This window comes from Myotis nattereri (genome assembly GCF_964212035.1).
Source record: "Myotis nattereri genome assembly, chromosome: 3".
Classification (NCBI taxonomy): Eukaryota; Metazoa; Chordata; class Mammalia; order Chiroptera; family Vespertilionidae; genus Myotis; species Myotis nattereri.
In genome coordinates this window covers 164,600,928-164,617,836 of record NC_138077.1, presented here as the reverse complement: position 1 = coordinate 164,617,836, position 16,909 = coordinate 164,600,928, and the positions used below count along the sequence as shown (strand labels likewise).

The window sequence follows — 16,909 nt, the reverse complement described above, 5'->3', positions numbered from 1 at the left end:
GAAGGGGTCCCCTCAGCCCAGCCTGCACCCTCTCCAATTGGGGACCTCTTGGGGGATGTCCAATTGGAGATCAGGTCTAAATCAGCATTGGGACATCCCTCTCACAATCTGGGACTGCTGCTCCTAACCACTCGCCTGCCTGCCTGCCTGCCTGATTGCCCCTAAGCCCTCTGCCTGCCTGCCTGATCGCCCCTAACCTCTCTGCCTGCCTACCTGATCATCCCTAAACTGCCTCTAACTGCTCTCCCCTTCTGGCCTGATCTCGCCCCCTACTGCCTCTGCCTGTCTGATCACCCCTAACTGCCCTCCCCTGCTGGCCTGATCTCTCCCAGTTTCTGTCTCTCTTTGTTTTTCTTAGCAGTCCTCCAGGCCTCCCTGTGTCCCTCTTCCTCTTTCCTGGCTGGGAGGGGGCGGGGCCAGTAGGGGCTGCTCCACTCTCTTCCAGGCCTCCCTTCCATCCAGACCTCTTCAGGCTCAATCTGCTTTGTTTCCATCTCTCCATTCCAGTCTCTCCCAGTCTCTATCTCTCTTTGTTTTTCTCAGCAGTCCTCCAGGCCTCCCAGCCTCCCTGTGTCCCTCTTCCTCTTTCCCAGCTGGGAGGGGATGGGGCCAGTGGGGGCTGCTCCACCCTCTACCAGCCCTCCCTTCCATTCAGGCCTCTTCAGGCCCAGTCTGTTTTGTTTCCTCATTCTGAGAGAGGCTCTAAGAGCAAGTTGGGAGGGAGGGAAAGAAAGGGAGAAAAGGCTGTGAGCTGGTGGGTGCTGTGTGTGTCTGTGCATGTGTGTGGTTGTGAGTGTGAGTGCTGGCCACGCCTCCCCCATCCCTGTTTCCGCTGCCACAAGTGCTGCCACAAGTCTCCACCCACCAGAGCCTGCTGAGCGTGCAGCCTGGGCCTTAAGTTGAGTCTCTGGTCATTGTGGATGTGATGGACCCAGGGCTTTTAAATATTAGGATTGAATTTTGAGGAGAGAGAGAAAGAGAGAGAAACATGGATTTGTTGTTCCACTTACTTATGTATTCATTGGTTGATTCTTGTATGTGTCCTGACTGGGGATCATATCCGAAAACTTGGCATCTCGGGATAATGCTCCAAACAATTGAGGTGCCCGGTCAGGGCTTGACCTTATTTTCCATCTTTGTCTTCTATTTATATGGATCCTTGTAATTTCATTGAACTTACCCATATAATGTAGGACAAACTTTCTATTATAAGTTCAGCTAATAAGCAATCTTATTTCATTTGCAACCTTAATTCCTTTTGCATGTAAAGTAACATATTCACAGACTCCAGGGATCAGGAGATGGACTCTTTGGAGACCATTATTCTGACTACCACAGATGCTATGATTTAAAATAACTGCTTTTATTTTATATGTATATGTATTTACTATATATATATGTATATGTATATATATATATATATATATATATATATTTCAGAGGAGAGTGTATTTCATTTACATATACATATAAATTTACTTTAGATTGAATATTTTCATATACTTTATAATAATTCCAAATCTCACTATGAACAATAATTTTATTTTTCTCTCATATCTTTAACAGTAGTTATAATTGTTTGATACATGTGACTCAATGCAGTTCTCTGGAGGGAATTTTTATCAATTTGAGTAGTTTTAAAAGTATACATTAGATGCTAAATTCATATATTTCTAACCTCATATATTTACTAAAATATGAAAACAATCTGTGCCTACATTACATTTTCTACTCTTATTTAGAGTGGACAAGAAAGAAAAGGAGCCCACATGATGTCACTTCTAAACGCATATTTCTGAGTGATATTCCATGTTCTCATTTTGGGATTTCTCAATCTTAGAGATTAGATTTTGAAGGACGAGACAATATGTAAAACTGAAAGAAGATCCAATGCCAAATGACATGCCTTCATCAACTGATTAGAATTTTTCTTTCCTATTCATTTTACCCTGATTTCATTTCCAATTATTTTCTTTCTAGTTGTTCAGCACTTTTTAATCTTTCATAACAAAGGAATAGATGGCACATACACACAAAAGAAAAAACTAGAGCTGCCATTCCCGAATTGAATTTTACAGTCATTAACACATGGTTGTAAACTCTGGTAACACAAAATGTTTCTCCTAAAAAAAGGGAAAATGGAAAAAAAAGAAACACACAAAAACTGATAAGTAACTATACCCCTTGGTGTATGCAAGACATTTTTATGGCCTGTCTCTAATTCATAAACTTCTCTGTGAACATCTGATCACAATACCAACATCCTCTTCATTAACATAACAAATGCTAAATTTGAAACAAAGACATTCTAATTTCTTTGAGAAGATTGTGAGATACTTCTGACCCTTGAGATCAGAGTTTATGGTCAATCTAGAATAAGATATTGAGACACCAAACCTGAGTAAGAATTAACTCTTTCTGAACCAACCTGAGCACTATCTATATCCTGTAAGAAGATACTGGCAGGGCACCCATCAACATCACAGACAGACTTGATCCATCCATTACTTCAACAGTCAAAATGTAGGTAATTGCTACATTAATGAATGATCACCCTTATTTTTTCTTCCATCCATATTTAACAGAAGAGTAAATGAGGCACAACATTATTGCATAAATTAACTGGATATATCACTTGCTTCTGGATTTCCAAAGCATGTCATAAAATTTCTACAGGCTCCCTCTCAGGAGACAATAAGAACAAAAAATAATACTTATAAAGAAATCTGACAATTTAATTTAAAAAAAAAACTAAGCCAAGCAAAGAGAAATAGGCACATAGATTTTCCACATTAATCAAAACTTTTGGAAATTCATAATAAATGAATTTATAGGGGTGCAAAATCTTTACAAATTAAGCCAAGATTTATTTTTTTAAATACTACACTATGGTTTTATGTTCCCTTCTCCGCTATTAATTTCCCAAGAGTATGGAACATCTGCTGATTATGGTAGCAGTCCAGGCAATGAAGACCAGATGCTTTAAATCAGCGGTTCTCAACCTGTGGATCACGACCCCTTTGGGGGTCGAACGACCCTTTTCACAGGGGTCGCCTAAGACTATCGGAAAACACATATATAATTACATATTGTTTTTGTGATCAATCACTCTGCTTTAATTATGTTCAATTTTTAACAATGAAATTGGGGGTCACCACACCATGAGGAACTGTATTAAAGGGTCGTGGCATTAGGAAGGTTGAGAACCACTGCTTTAAATCATTATGATTCATCCAATCAGCCCAACTTATATATGATTTTAAACTTGATGCTATTACTTGGTGCTGTCTGTCCCATTTACCATTAAATGTAAGCCCCTCTGTCTTTTCTGCAGCAGTTCAGAGGACTTAGTTTATTACTTCTATAATTTTCCACAAACATCTAAGTACTACAGCACTACTACTTGGTCCTATGGAAAAATATGGTTCTTCCTTGAAAATAATTTTTACATAGTGTTCTGATGGGATATCGGAGCTGGGAAATACCACAGTCTAATGTAGTCTCAGTCTCTCTCTCTCTCTCTCTCTCTCTCTCTCTCTCTCTCTCTCTCTCTCTCATTATGACTCTCTTTATGTCTTAATGTCAAAATATTAAGAAAACAGTTTGCTTCCCTTTTGAGTAGCTCCAGAGACCCATGCTGCCATCATTTCACTATAAAATCTGTACATATTAGTGCCTATTTTAACAGTTGGATTTATTTGCTCTTGTCTTCTTTTTCTGGCTATTGTTAATGATCACCATTGTGTATGTAAAAGACTTTTGAGTACTACTAAGTACTTTCTCTTCCTTTAGGTGGCATCAAAAGCAAAGAACTTGCATGCATATATACATAACTCAGGGACACAGACAATAGTATGGTGAACTCCTGGGGGTGGGTGGCTGTGTGCGGGCTGGAGTGAATCAATGGGGATAAAGGGGGACATACTTTCAACAATAAAGATAAATTTTTAAAAAGTATTTCCAACAATATGATCTGTATGTAATTACTATGTTATTACAAAAGTTAGAGGCCACACAATAATGTTTGGGTTTTTTTGTGTGTTTTGTTTGTTTGTTTGTTTGTTTTTCATTGCTTTGTTGGGCTGGGAGATGACTGAGTTAAAATTAAGAATCTGGCAAAAATTTCATCAATTCTAATAAAGTGACTGGGTGGCATTTTAACAAATTTAGGTTTAACAAGAATCTTTTGTCATTACAAAGGGAAAACTGGCTTGGCATATGCATTTTTCTATGTTGTGCTGTCATCCCACTCCACCAAACAACAACAACAACAACAACAAAACAAAACCACCTAAAACCTGAAAGTCAGAGAAACAAGCATTTAATATTTGTACAGATGATCTTCGGTACATCTATTAAAGGAGACAGAGTGACATTGCAGAGGAGTAACCGAGGATTTAAGTCACTGAATTTTTTTTTTTTTAGTAACTATGAACACCCATACAAATGTCCTAAAAGACTTCCATTACAAATAGTAATAATAGCATCATTCATTGAGTACTGACGGTGTTCAATATTTAATACATTTCATCTCTTAATTTTAAAGGTAATGCTGTAATATATAGGTTTCATTATCCACAAAGCCTCCCTAAAGATCAAGTGTCTTAATCCTGAGTTTACACAGAGACTGAGAGAGAGCCAAGCCCCAGGTCCAGATGTCCGAATGTAACACTTTAGCCCTTTCCACTGTGTAAGCATCAGTGATGGCATCATACTTTTAGAGAAGCCATTTTCTCTACAAAACATGATTCTATTAGCTGACTCATATTAGTTATGCTCAAATAAATTAATTCATTATGAAAATATTTATTAAATATAAATAAATCATGTTGTCTATTCTCATGTGGTTTATATTTTGAATTGAAGCACAGACATATTAACATATTGGACTATGATAGAAGAGGGAAAGGGTCAAAGAGGACTCAGAAAAGAGGTGATTGATTCTAATTAAAGGGAAGGAAGAGGTATTCAAGAAGAAACAACAATGTAGAGATATGAAACACCAGAATTTTTTAAGAGAACAGCAAAATGTTTAGTACATTCATAAAGTAAAGTTGGGCAAAGGAGACAGAGGGAGCATGGTTGTTGCACTGGGGGGAGCAGGCCATGAAGGGTTTACTTGCCATTCTGGCTAGGCTGCTATTTAGAAAGAGATATTCAAAATCTAATCATTTGTTTAAAAACCCATTACCTATTATTTGATGTTCCATAAGTCCATATATATATATATATATATATATATATATATATATATATATATATATATACACACACACACACTCTCTCTCTAGAGGCCCAGTGCACTAAATTTGTGCACTTGCAGGGTGGTCCCTCAGCCGGCCTGCATCCTCTCACAGTCCAGGAGCCCCTGGGGATGTCCAATTGACAGCTTAGGCCCGCTCCCCAATTGGAGCTATCAGTAGAATATCCTTAGCATTGCCGCAGAGGCAGAAGAGGCTCCCACCATCACCTCTGCGCTCACCAGCCATGAGCCCAGCTCAGGGCTTCTGGCTGAGTAGTGCTCCCCCTGTGGGAGTGCTCCAACCACCAGAGGCCAGCTCCTGTGTTGAGTGTCTGCCCCTTGGTGGTCAGTGTGCATCATAACGACTGGTTGTTCTGCTGTTCAGTCTATTTGCATATTAACCTTTTATTATATAGGATTTTTAAATTATTTTCTTTTTTTAAAATCAGATCATTTTTAAAATATATAGTTTTATTGATTTCAGAGAGGAAGAGAGGAGAGAGATAGAAACAACAATGATGAAAGAAAATCATTGATTGGCTGCCTCCTGCATGCCCCCCTCCTGCATGCCCCCACTGCAATCTGGGCATGTGCCCTTGAATGGAGTCAAACCTGGGACCCTTCAGTCCGCAGGCCAATGCTCTATCCACTGAGCGAAACTGGCTATGGCAGTCTTTATATTTTTTAAATTTTAAAATGAAATAAATTACAAACTGCAAAACAAAATGAATGTTATTAGAAACAAATTCCTTTTATTTTTCCTTACTAACCACCACAATGTTAGGTAACTACCAATTTGTGGTAAAATTCCAGGTGCCGTGTAGGTCCTTAAAAACTGTCCCATTCATCAATAAACAATCAAAATGTAAAGATACATGTAGAGCCATCAAGTCAGAATACCAAATACCAGAGATTTTTCCATCTCAAGTACACACTATTCTTTTCATTAGACTATTCCAAATGGTAGGCCTAGTGTTTTATTCAGCCATCTACAAAGTTTTCAGTCTGAGCTCAAACAAAGGGGTCCATTGGGCTGTAAAGGATGGGCGCTTTTTGAATATTTGCTTGATAGGAGTCAGAAAAAGAGAGAAAGGTAGAGGTTGGTGTAGAATTTTCTTCTTGATGTTTCATGTGTATATGTATGACCTCTACATCTCTAGCTGTGTCGGTGTTCTTAATTTTATGGAATAGTCAGAGAGGACTGACGCCACAGTAGGCAGAGGGCACTGCGCAGCATTTGGTGCCTATGGCTGCTCATAAATATCGCCATGGTGATGATATGGGATGTTAAGTACTGTAGTGGGACAAGGAGAGAACTGAAAATTTATGGAGCGTATTAAATCAAACTGGTATATTCAGTCATCTTTGAACAGTAATATAACAATTCTATAATAAGTAGAACAAATAACTCCTATTCTTTCAGAAGGTGATGAACCAGAAGGCTGACCCCTTCATTTACCGTAAAGAAACAGAACAGGGGGTAATTTTGCTTCAGAAATATATCGCTCTTCCTATTTGATTAACTCCATATTTTAAGCCTTGTGTATGAATTGAAGGGTCGAGGGACTCATATATTCCCTCCCTTTGATCTTCATAAGGCCATGTTGATTTTGTAACTACATGCAAGTGCAAAGAGTAAGTCATAGCACATTTTGGCAGCAGCCAAAGTGGATAACAAACCACACTTCAGAAAGCACAGATTGAGTTAGGTTGCCTTTAAGGGGACCACACTGCTGTGTACTCCGAAGTTAAAAGAGGAACATATCATGCTGTCAACGCCGAGTGGGCTCAAAAGCCTTGCAGTAATCCCAACCACATGCCAAGTCTCAGGAAGTGGGGCAGTGTCTCCTTTGGAGATGGGAAACAATACGTCAAGGTATGCAAAGCTGACACCTCCCCGTGAGAGATGGACGAGCCATGGTATGGTTTCTGCCTTCAAATAATTGTTCAACTGCTCTGCAAGGCATTTTCATTAGCTAAATAAATGCCTTTGAGAGCAATTTTATTTGTCTAGATAAAATGTAAAGTAACTCTTTCCAGGAGTCTTAGGAGGTCAGGAGCTTAGAGGGTAAATGTATGTTACTTTGAAAAATACACATAGCGATTTCTGTTAAAAACGCTCTTTTAGGTTTACGCTAAACCTGAAAAAAATGAGTACGCCAATCTTACAAATTTGAGTCTTCTCCTTTGTGTTGTTCTTCTGACATTTCATTCTTGGTCACTCAAACCCCAATTCACTAATATACTCTAAACCTGACTCACTTTACTTCATTTCATTGTTTGCTCGGAACAAATTACATAATAGGCAAAGATTGAAGGTCAAGTTTATCAATTAAAACCCACAGCAAGGTAGCATCTATTAAACCAGAGTACACTGACTCCCTTGTGGCTTAATCCACATGGAATTTTTCTAGATGGAGCGAGTGATTTTCACAGATATCAGCAACATTATAAGATTTCAACAAAGAAATATTACTAGATATATTATAATTTGAAAATTAAAGTGCTCACATTCACAAGTTTAACATCTCTACCTTCACACCATTTCTTCCATTTCCACAGTATCCACACTAGTTCTCAGAGCCTCACTCAAGTGTGAAGCATCAAAATACTTTTCCAATTTGATTTTCTTTCTCAAGTCCTTGTAGCATACATCTGTATCACCCAAATTTTAAAAAAATAAAAATCAGTTACTTTGCTTCTATCCACCCCATCCCCTTTTAACTGAGCTTATGCTTGTTCAAAAAGATGTAAATTAAATCAGTAATGCATGAAAATATGTTATTTCCCATGATATTTCAATAAGAAAGCCTCAGAGTAATGCTAGTTCATGTCAACATGATTATTACACAACTCATCAGTTAAACAACAGGGCCTTTTGTAGATAAGTTGTTGACAGATGTTACCAAGTTCTCCATTGGTTGACCTTCTTTTCTGGCTTCTTGATGAAAATGTCATAGTGTTTTAGTGTCAGGAACTCTGACAACAATTAAAAATGATAGTCATTCTTTCCAGAGGAAAAATATCAAAATATATCAAATTTTACATATACTCTCATGGATTTAACAATAAATGAATCCCTCAATTAATTTATTTTTTAAAATATTTTTTTATTGATTTCAGAGAGGAAAGAAGAAGGAGAGAGAGAGAGAGGAAATCAATGATGAGAGAGCATCATTGGTTGGCTGCCTCCTACAGGCACCCCACTGGGAATAGAAACAGCAACCTGGGCATGTCTCCTGACCATGAATCAGACAGAAATGTGACCTCCTGATTCATAGGCCAATGCTCAACCACTGAGCCATATCAGCTGAGCAATAGTTCCTCAATTTAAACTCGCGTCACCTTGTTTTGGCTAGTATAATATCTATTTTTAGGGTAAAAATGAACCTCAATAAATAAATAAAAAGCCACACTTTTTATCAGCCAAGGAAGGATGTATCAGAGTTTGAGAACATTTTTTATTTAAAAATCTCCAACAAGAGTGTGTCAACCTTGTCAATATATATAAGACTATGTTTCCACCATTGCCAACTGCCAAGATGATGGAGCTGGATGAATGACTCTAAAGTTTCCATAGGATGATACTCAAAAGTGCTGCTTCCCATGGTAGCTTCTTAATCTGAGGAAGCTCCAGGCCATGGCTCCCCAGGGTTCCCTGCTCCACAGCTGCTCCTCTCAGCAATGAATGCCTCCTGTCAGCAGTTGAGCCCAGCAATCGCAGCCTCCCACAGCTGCTCCCCAAGTCCCATTGCTTCTCACATGTTCAAACAACCTCCACCAGCTTCTTGATCTCTCAGGAGCTGCCCATTTGAGCATTTCTTTGTCAGCACCATTCCTAAAAGGTGTCCTATGGCAATATTCTAAGGGAGCCATTCCCCCAATCTGAAGAACTGGTCCTGTTCCCAAACCACCAATCCTTCAACCCTCATTCGATTTTATGGAAAACCATGTGACTTCATACTTCTAACTACTCCTTCAGCCTTTGCTGGGTCTCAAAGTAACTTCTCATTCAGCTCTCAATGCTTTATTATGCACACTTAGAGTAATTTCCAAGCAGTTTCCTACAGCTAACCATCAGTTCCTGCCTTATATTCAAACCTCAAGCTCTTCTCCCAGTCAACTTCTTCACTGCAAAAGCTGAGCATGGCCCTCCATAAAAAGAGGACCACTTCCTTACTTCCTTTCTATGCAACCTGCATATACATCTGTCCTAGCTCCTACCTAACTTTAGTGCATTTATGTGCCTCACGCCAGTATAGCCCCACTGGTTTATAAATTCCTTGAAGGGAAAAGCAAATTCCTATTTGTGGATTTTTGTTTCACTAACACCTAGAACAATGTTTACCACAAGACAAATGCTTTAAAAATGTGCCTACGTTGCATTAGAGTTAGTGTCCAAAGTCAGGTAACTGGTTTATTGGAGAAAAATCCCAAATTGCTTTTTATTGTTTCCCTACAAGGCACAGGTGCAGCTATAAAAATCAAGGCCCAGAATATTGCTGGCCAGCTCCTAGCTCCCAGGGTAAATGTACAGCAACACTGCACAGCCTCTCTGTATGCTATTTTTCTTAAAGTTACAGTCTGTGTGGATAATGAAAGACTGCCATTACCACCCATGCCATTGTGTATGTGTAGCTCTAATGTTCATTAAAGATGCGACTGAAATGCTAATGATAATTGCACCCAAAAAGGTAATAAAGAGAAACCCAAGGCTCACATAAATGCCAGTATTTAATGAGTATGCATACGTTCATCTTTTCTCCCTAATTTATCTTACTTTCTGATAATTAGTTTAGTAAATCTGAGATCCCAATGTATGTGTAATTAACTTAAAAATTTGTTTTATATTTGTTTTTTTATACTCAGAATATATACTCAAGAATAAAATATTTTTTTTCAGAACATAAAGAGGTAGTTATCGTTATATAAAATGGTTACCTATATGAGAGATACATGTTAAAACATACCTTTTGTGATTATCTGAAACTAGGAAACACTTGAAATTTTAGAGAAAAAATCTGTAATAGTCAGAATCCAGTTAAGAAACTAGAAAGTGGCCCAGCTAGCATGGCTCAGTGGTTAAGCATCGACCTATAAACCAGGAGGTCAAGGTTTGATTCCAGGTTAGGGCACATGCCCAGGTTGTGAGCTCAATCCCCAGTAGGGGGCATGCAGGAGGCAGCTGATCAATGATTCTCTTTCATCATTCATGTTTCTATCTCTCTCTCCCTCTCCCTTCCTCTCTGAAATAAATAAAAATATATTTTTTTAAAAAAAGAAAGTAGAGACTGATTTAAGTATTCCAAATAAACAGGGTTTAAACCAGGGAGTCATTCACACAGTGATGAAGGGCAAAAAGCCAAAGCATAGAGAAAATGAGGACATTTGTAACAACAAGGAGCCACTAACTCCTACAAGGAGGCGTCATTACCAGAGCCCAGAGGTCAGGGTTGTTCCCCAGGAACTGACCCCACAGCATGGAACTGCCCAGTGTGAGCTGTGTGTCATCGGGAGGATGGGTGTCCAGCAGAAGCTGGGCCAGGGAAGAAAGTCCTTGCAGGAGACACAATCTGTGGCAATAAGGAAGGGAAAACAGCCTGCCTTCTTCCTCCCTCCTGTCCCTGATCTCTTTCCAGTGTCTCCCACTGGGTGAATCTGCCAGAAACCTGAACACATAGCAGCCTGGGAACACACTGTGCGTATGAGCCAGCCCCATTGTTTAAAGCACAACAAAAGAGGTACAAAGAATGGCTCTGAGATTAAATAGGCAAAAAATGATTGCCACCATATCTTTTCCTTAATTTTAGGCAGTAATCAGTTTTTTTTTGTGTGTGTGTTTTTTTAAGTAGAAGTATTTTCAATTATTGTAGCCTCAAACTTTAACACTGGTGTAAAATTTATTATATCTTTCACATGGAACTTTTCCACAGGAAGAATAATTACTTTTATTAACATTTTACAATTAACTTTATTACCTATATTCTAAAATAAAAATCACTTGGAATCAATGAGAACAATCTCAATTATATCCTAATTCAAACAGAGAAAAAGGAAAGGCTCTGTATATTATTAGCTCACTGGAAAAAGACAGATGGTAACATCTATTGAATGCCTACTCTGAATCAGACACTTGGAGACATTTCTCATATAACTAATTGTTTTTTAAAATTCTCACAGCAATCCAGAGAGTTGGGTATTATTTTATACTTCTCAGAGAATGAAAATGAGGCTTAAGGAGATAGACACTTAACTAAGTTTACAGTCTTTATAAATATCAGAGCTGGAAGTCACCTGACATCAATCTTATGCCTATGTCACACTAAACTAGGAGAACACAAGCAATTATTAGTTTTAAAGGGAAAATCATCCAAACCATTACTAAATGAGAAAAACATCAGAAGAATTTTACCTGGTCATTGCTAGCTTGTACTCCCAGGGGACTTCAGTCATTCATTGTATCATTTATTAAACATTTATTTTATACCCAATTATATACCTGTCCTTGTTCTAGTCACTAAGGGTAGGGTAGTAAGATAGATAAGATCCATACTTACATGGAGCTTGCCACAACCTGCTAGGCCCTGGAACATTTAAGCATGTGTCTATCTTTTCTACTAGTTCAGTGGTTCTCAGCCTAGAATGATTTTTTTACTCCAGCAGACATTTGACAATGTCTACAGATATTTTGGGATGCCACAACCAAGGGATGATACTGGTGTCTATGATGTTGATGGCATTGTTTTCTGTCCATTCAGGCTTATATTACAAAATATCATAAACAGGGTGATTTATTAACAACAAACATTAATTTCTCACAGTTTTGAAGCCTGGGAAGACCAAGATCACCTCACCAGAGATTCTGTCTGATGTGGACCCACACTTAGATGACCATGTTTTCATTGTTACAATTTCACATGATAGAAAGGGGGAGGGATCTTTGTAGGGTCTTTTTGATAAGAGCACTAGTCTCATTCATGAGGGCTCTGCCCTCACAACCTAAGTATATCTCCAAGGCCCTAACTCCTAATACCATCACATTGGGCATTATGTTTCAATATATGTATTATGAGGGACACAAACATTCAACCTATAGCAGTCAAAGGTGTTCCTAAACATCTTATAATATAAAGGATATTTCCTCCCTTCCTATAACACACACACACACACACACACACACACACACACACATTATATGGTTCACAATGTCAATAATGCCAAGTTCAGAATGTCTCTCCTAGGTGTGTGTGAAGGCACCTTTATTTTTGAGTGTGTATGTGCGTATTAGTTTTTTTCCAGTTGCCATAAATTCCTATAAATGAAGTGGCTTGACAAAACACAAATTTATCATACAGTTCTATAGGTTAGATGTCCAGTATTAGCTCAGTGAAAGTCGACATGTTGCCAGGGCTATGTTCCCTTCTGGAGTCTCTAGTCAAGAATCCATTTCCTTACCATTTCCATCTTTGAGAAGCTTCCCATTTTCGTCGGCTTATGATCCCCTTTTCTGTGTTGAATGGAGGGTTGAGTCCTTTCTACATTACATCACTCTGACCTACTTCTACAGTCGTATCTCCCTCTAATTGCCTTCTCTCTCTCTTTTCCACTATTAATCACATTTGTGATTTCATTGGGCCCACCTGCAAAATCCAAGATTATATCCCTGTGATAAGATGAGGTGATTTGCAATATTAATTCCTTTTGTCTTGCAACCTCACATAGGCACAGGCTCCTTGGTTATTTTTGGGTACCATTACTCTGCTTGCCACAAGGAGGAATGCATGGGAAACTTTTAGCAAAGTTATTTGCACAGAGTGGGTACTGAATTAAAATGGAACTACACGGTATTCCATTAATTAAACTAAATGCATCTTAGAAGTCCTTTTAAAATGGACCACTTTTACATGAAAGGGTCATAGTACAGGAAAAACAATTCACATGTCTTGCCTTCCTCTGCACTGATAAAGAGCTCTGAAATATTCTTAAGTCACCAACATGCCATTTTAAAATGTGTCCATCCATCAACTTGCTCAAATCAAAACCTGGAAGAGTGGGTAAAATACGTGAGAGGACATTCTAATTTTCTTATTTTTGACCCTTTAAAAATATTAACCCCTTGTATGGGTTTGGCATTAGGAACTTTGTTTATAATTTTTGTAGCTAAGACTGTCTGTTCCACATAAATATTATGTTCTCAAAATAACATCCCAAGGAGAAAAAAAAATTGCAAAATTTGGTATCTCATTTATTATTTCTTCACTATAGCATGGTCTGCATTTGTGAAAACATGGGGATTAGCAGAGGATAAGGATGCTATGACCTGAAATGAAAATAAGCAACCTAAGTCATGAATGCCTAACTAATCCTCTTAATTTAAAATTTTTCCTGTTATGTCAGCATTCCTGGTGTTATGCCCTAAAGATAACATCAATACATTAAGTCACAGCTTAAGCAAAAGTGATTGGCATGAAGCTGGGGAAAAAAATAAATCTCTATTGAGTCCCTAACATTTGTCAGGCACTTTCCTGAATATTTGAGATTAAGACCCCGTTCTTACCCTCAAGGAGTTCACTGGGGTTCTTATTTGAAGTCCACACATAGATTTAGGGAGTTGGTGATCATTCTGTTCAATAAAACAACTTTTTAAAATGTTAATGGTATATATTTCTAGAAACCAGGTCTACCGGCTACAACCAGATTTTCAAATGGGTTCAGGATCGGAAAATGTTTAAAAACCATTGGTAGATGCAAACCTACTAAAGTGGGTTAGAACTGTCTCTGACAGCCAAGTGCAGGTGCATGGTCCACTCTTCCCGAGTCTCTCTACTGCTCTCTCCAGATAACCAACTAGGAGATGCTGAAGGAATGGGAAGTGAAGTGGTGTGGGGCAGAGAGACCTGGGGACAGAGAGTCAGTCTGATTCTGAAAATTGAACTTCGCTACCAATTTTAATTATGCCATTTTCCTCTTGGCACTATACATAATTAATTCTTATTGTTCCACTATAAATCATAAGATAAACAATATCATTAGCAGATTCAAATTTTCTCCTCTGCTAACTTTTATCTTTGTCCTACATAAAGGTTACGAGGGGCATGCCATTTAGAATTTAGTTAATGAAAACACAAAATCTTAATTGCATTGGTTTAATTTCTTAACTACACACATAACTTAGGGACAAAAACAGTGAAATAATTTTATAGATTAAATCTTATTGCAATAACTTCCAAGGAGAAGACAAAGTATTGCACCAGACTTAGATTTCACTTGCAGGGTTTCTCAAAATAAGTCGACCAGCTAAAGGGTGGTAATCTTTCATTTATAGAGAAATGTTTAATGCTGATAGTGTACATTGCATTGTTATTTGACAGGTATTACACAGTTATTGTCTTTGTTTTTTTAGGAAAAGAATAAAGATAATCTAAAATAGGCAACAAATATAACTAGTTTACAATGTAATACGCAAAACAAAACTCAGAATTACTACCAAGAAAATTAAAAAAAATAATGTGATCAGTCTAAGCTTTGAGATATCAAACTATCTGCTTCACGAGCTAGAATAAATATTTATCAATCATTGAAGGGACTTTTAAAGGGCAGCAACTTTTGATTAGAGGGGTAATTCCTTCAATATCTGTCAATTTTATTTTTTCTTGCTATTTCACACTTCTCTTTCATTTGTAAATAACAGCATATTGAAAGTTGATAGGAAAATACCATCAATATTTCATTCCCTCTGTACAGTAGGCAGTACATTATAGATTTTTACATAGTTTGATGAATAATACTACCCTAATATAAGATTGTGTCTAATATTAAATTATCATATACTACTTTTTTTGTTAGGAAAACATGATCACTACACTTACAGAAAAAAATGTTTTTCAATGAAAAAACTATTCATTAAAACCTGACATCTTTTCTGCTACTGCTTTAGTCTCAATCACATAAAAATAATGGCCTATAGTCTTTACTAAAGACTATATTAAAAAAACACAAACAAGGATATTTAGAAAAGAAGAAAAATGCCTATCTTGGAAAAAGTGCCAATATTCAAATGAAAATTTTGCTGAAAATTTGTTCAATTAACCTTACTTCTTATGGCCCCTAACAGTTAAACCAATAGCGTAATTAATGTCAACAACCTCCCAGATAAAAGTGAGGAAATGGCTTCCTAGAATCTGTCCTGATACACTGCCATGTAACCATAGCAATTGTAGCCAAATTGAAAAAAATAAAAATAAAAAACACCATGAAATAATGCACCTGAGAAATGCATTAAGTTTTAAAATTTTTATGAAATACTTCACTGCTTAAAAAAGCCTATCTCATTTAAGTCCAGATTAATAGACCTGAGTTTGTCTGTGAGGGTATGTTTGAGGGAATAATTTTATTGAAGTCTAGATCACAAAAGACACCCAAAGGATTTATTTTTCTCAGGTTTCACTAATTAGGCATAATTGTTCTAAATTGTTTAGATGCCAGACCATTATTTGTCTGGACATCAACAACACTACCTCATATATTTCAACAAATTAAATGCTTCCAACTGGATAAAGATAATGAGAGTCTGATTAGCTAAAGAGGCATATCTTAACATGCTTAACATTTCTTTCTTCCTAACTTGCAAATCTGGACATTTCAGATCAAAAGAAAGAGAAAAATGGGAGGTTTTAGGTATGGTTCCAGTGTTATTACTACATCATTGTGGGGGACATCTGTAGGGCAAATACAACCATAGTTAAAGCTTTTAATCTACTCAATTGGTCTTTGACCCACTGATCAGTATTTACCTATTGATTAGTCTGTATGAGCTCAGTATATTTTGGCTCCCATTGAATTAGGGTAAGCAAAAACTTATTTATGGTAGAATAAGCAAAAAATTCCTGCAGAGGAAATGAGTATGAGTATGTATACTCTTATCCATGTAACCTATTTGATATCAATTACTTGATATCACTTATAACCTATCAATTACTTGGTAACACTTATAACCTAATTTTAGAGAGTAAATGATGTCATATATATGTATCATCCCATATAAGGTGATCTTAGAAATTAATCTCTGTAATCTAGTTGATGCAATAAAGATATGGATCATACAGAAAAATGAAGTCACTTTTAGGGAATATTCTTCTTAATATTTTTTCTAAAAAAAAAGAAAGAGTTCATGGACACAGAGAATAGACAGGTGGTTGCCAGAGGTGAAAGGGGGAGAAATGGGTGAAAAGGGTTAAAGGTTCAAACTTCCAGCTATAAAATAAGTCAGTGGAATGTCATATACAGTATGGTGACTATTGGAGGAAGTCATCTAGAGAATGTGATGACAGCTTGGTTCTGGATCTGAACCTGGGCAGTCTGAGGGTCATTACCCCTCCACTGTGCTTGGAATGAAGGTTCTGCCCACTGTTCCCACACTAGGAGCTGTTACAAAGATGCAGCCTTGAGAATAAGGTGTCATTGAAACTACCTGCACTTTATATATGACTGAACCTTATTATCCTTATTAATTGAACCTCTATATAAACACTTAATGTTCTGGAAAAGGGTCTGGAGACCTACTTGTCTTACAACCACACAAGATAAGCCTTGTGTGTAAGTTCCTTTACTCATTAAACCTTCCAACTATCTACCACTCTGCATCTTTCTTGGTCTCTCCTTTCCCTC

At 37.4% G+C, this 16,909-nt stretch overlaps 1 protein-coding gene across 4 annotated transcripts in view; it reads right to left on the bottom strand.

The window, feature by feature from the left end:
• Nucleotides 1–16,909, bottom strand: part of NEGR1 (neuronal growth regulator 1) — an 877,124-nt gene that overhangs the window by 519,282 nt on the left and 340,933 nt on the right. The window lies entirely within an intron of this gene.